We start from the raw sequence: 3,874 nt of genomic DNA, 5'->3' as shown, positions 1-3,874 counted from the left end.
CCATGAATATCAGATCCTGATCTTCGGAGCGCAGAAAAAACACAATCCGGCTCAACACAAGAAGAAGAGCTTCAAGGGTCACTGGTGCGGATACCCTGTCCAGGTGGACTTCTCCCCGGACATGAGGTGAGTCAGTAATTAGTGTGATTAGACGCTCCTGATGAGGTGGTCTCACTCAGGTCCAGTGTGCTCTGCAGGACAGCTTTGAGACGGGAGAAAGTGTGGGATGTTATTTTGAAATTAAGCCACATTGTGAATATAATTTTTTTCTCAAAATTGCTTTTTAAAATGCAGATTGTTTTTAATAAATGCTTCAGGCTTGCTGTGCTTGTTTGTAAAAAAAAAAAAAAAAATAATTATATATAGATATATAAAGATATTATAATATATATATTATATATGCTATATAAGATATATAGATATATATATATGATATATATATATGAAAATAAATGATTATTATTATTATGACTAAATAAAATATGAATATTATTTTAAAAACACATACCTATTTTTGACAAGTGAAATTATATAGTTATAAAAATAAAAATACTTTTTTAAATATAAAACTATAAAATAAAAATACATTATTACATTAAACAATTAAGGTTTTTTTTATTATTGTATTTTGGTAATTTAATTTAATTTGTAATTTTTTTTGTGGAGTGCATATATTTGTTTTAATAATTATTGTAATAATTCCTGTAAATAATTTTATACTCATATTACACCATCGTGAGATTTTTGGTTTTAAATAAAATAGTTGCTGTTGTTACTAAATAAACACATTACTACAAAATAATAAAAAACAAAACTAATAAAAATTTACTCTAAAAAAAAAAAACTAGTATTTTAAAAAAGTAAACGAATAAAATAAAAAAATCAGTTACATTACAACAAACTAATAATTTTAAAAAACAGTTACAGTCATCAAAAATAATCACACTTTTATTGTTTAAAATATTTAAAATATTGTTTATATTGGCAGAGCAGCATATCTATTATATTATACATAAATATGTATTTTTATATTGATGCATCTAATAGATAAAGTTTCAGTATCATTTTTCCTCGTTCATTTAGTGACAATCATGATTTTAACTTTATTTACTGTGTTTAACTTCTTACATTTAAACGTTTTGGATTTATTTCATTATAAAGACTTTTTATTTGAAATAATGTTTTCTCCCATTGAAACCATTTCAGAGTAATGCATAAATACAGAGGTATATTTTGAATAATTAAAAGCCTGAAAAAAGTATATTGTATTTTTATATATATATATATATACATGTAAGTTATTCATAGGTTCTATATATGATACAAGTTTTATCTGTATTTTTGTGGCAGTGCACGTTCTCCTGTTCAATAGTTTGGAGGATCAGTGTGTTGTTGTTGTTGCAGTTACGTGGTGTCCGGCGATGCTGACGGGAAGCTGAATATCTGGGATTGGAAGACGACGAAGCTCTATCACCGGATCAAGGCGCATGATAAAGTTGTGCATCAGCGCGCCTCGGGCACTCTCACGAGACGCGTCGAAGGTGATCACCTGCGGCTGGGACGGACAGATCACTGCTGTGGTTTTGTTTTATAATCCTCCTCCTCTCCATCATGACTCTGCTTCTAACAACGACTTAAGACAAATAACTACTCTGCTGGCATCCAGTCCTCACACACACACACACACACACACACCAGAGACTTCAGCTCATGCTCTTTGTTTTATAATAAATGACTCGCGTATACTCCAGTGTCTCACATTGTCTCTTTTTGAGGATATCAATGTCTGTCGTTTATTCCTGCGGTCTTTGTGTTTTTGGTGGAATTTTTCCTCTTGGTTTTCAGCATGAATGAGTGTAAAACCAGCGTGTGATTAGAGGCATAACGAAGGTACTTCAGCATCTCTAATGATGGAGGAATGAACTCAGATTGACTGTAAGACATTGGTTCGAGTGTAAAATACTGCATTTTAATTTTAACTCAATATATTCTCTCTCTCTGTGTATTATAAATATCTAGTTCTCTATTTCTATATACATAAAAATAAAAATACAAGATGCACACTTCAACAAACCATAAACCGGAACCTTCCTGCTTAAAACTAAAAATAAACATAAGCATATCAGTAATCAAATATTCAACTTTGGGATGTAATATGCAAAATGACAACTGTACATATGTAAAATGGCAATGCATTTCTACATTTACGATTTACATTTGTCCGAAATACATTTGTGCAACGTTTGGTTGCAAACTGCAAAATGAAAATTAAATTACATAATTTCATTTGCCATTTCCTACACCAGTGGTTTTAATAAAGATGTAAATGAATACTGATTTTAACGCTTATAAGTTGCAAAATGAAAAATGTATTACAGAAATGATTATATATGTCTAACAGGTTCAAGCAAAACTGTGGCAAAATGATCATTTAATGTTATTTTTCTTAAATGCATTAACACTACTCACAGTCAAGACACTTACGATTGCATTTTCATTCAATGACCCGCAATGAATGTAGCAAAATTCAAAGTGCACATTGAAAATGCATTCCGAGCCGATCACGTCTCCCGCCCCCTCCCCGCCCGGTCAATCACTGCGTGAACAAGGCGGGGCTTAACAGAAGGTCAGGAGACTCAAGTGAGAGAACATGGACAAGACAGTTGGCCCGTGTACATTTTAAATCAAGATCATTTCGGTTTATGGCTTCAATATTTCATGCGCACTTTGGGCCGGAGCTGAAACGTACGCTTGCTTTTCATCTGATTGGTCGAATCGCTCCGCTTTCAGCTCGGTCTTTTTATTCTTTCAGGCAGAATAAGAGTCAGTGCAAGTGAAGCACTGTAATGTCTGAACCACCGCTCACTGTTAATTAGCATAATATTTTGAATCAGATGTAGGCTGGGCACATAATTTGTGTGCTGAGACCTGCAAGGAGACCCCGTTAAATTATTGTATAAATATTTTCCCACTGATAATACTACAGTTGCAAGGTAGTTCTGTCTCCTTGGATCAACAGTGAAGTTGAAATAAATATAGTAAAATATAATGACATAAACTTAAATATGATTTTTTTGGGAAGGTAAGTCTGGCCAGTTATATAAGCAAAACACGAAGTCTGACGAGTCTGAAAGATCTGAGCTGAATTGGGTGAAACATTTAAGTTCCAGTTCTGTGTCAATTACTCTCAAATAAATAAATAATAATAATGTTAACTGTATTTTTCGGTATAAGTTGCAATCAGTCCAAAACTACGTCATGACGAGGAAAAAAAACATATATAAGTCGCACTGGACTATACGTTGCATTATTCAGGACCAAGAGAAAAACATTACCGTCTACAGCCGCGAGAGGGCGCTCTGAGGTAGGCTACAGGAGCACTGAGCAGCATGAGCACTGCGGCAGCATAGAGCTAATTTACTATTTTTATTTAGAAATTTAACTATATTAATTTTTACAATTATTTATTAAATGTCACACACACACACATACCTAGTGCTTATGACTTAAAATATGAGAGTGGTAAATGTTAACAGACATGGAACTGTTCAGTCTATTATTGATTTTTATTTCCCACTTCACTGTTAACCAAGGAGACAGAACTATTTTCACTGTATTTATCAGTGGGACAATATTCATACAATACTACAACCTAGAAATAATTTGCAGGTCTCTACAGCACAAATTATGTGCCCAGCTACATCTGATTCAAATATTATGCTAATTAACAGTGAGCGGTGGTGGTTTCAGACATTACAGTGCTTCACTTGCACTGACTCTTATTCTGCCTGAAAGAATGAAAAGACCGAGCTGAAGACTGAGCGCTTCGACCAATCAGATGAAAGCAGCGTTTCAACTCCGCCCACAAGTCCGA

General features: G+C 33.4%; 1 pseudogene; it reads left to right on the top strand.

Annotated features, from left to right (window-relative positions):
• The window catches only part of LOC109113297, a 23,434-nt pseudogene extending 21,580 nt beyond the window's left edge, over positions 1-1,854 (top strand).
• Positions 1,855-3,874: the final 2,020 nt, after the last annotated feature.

Source organism: Cyprinus carpio, chromosome B18 (genome assembly GCF_018340385.1).
Source record: "Cyprinus carpio isolate SPL01 chromosome B18, ASM1834038v1, whole genome shotgun sequence".
In the NCBI taxonomy this organism is placed as follows: domain Eukaryota; kingdom Metazoa; phylum Chordata; class Actinopteri; order Cypriniformes; family Cyprinidae; genus Cyprinus; species Cyprinus carpio.
The sequence above is the reverse complement of the archived record's forward strand: the minus strand, read 5'-3'. Positions and strand labels throughout refer to the sequence as shown.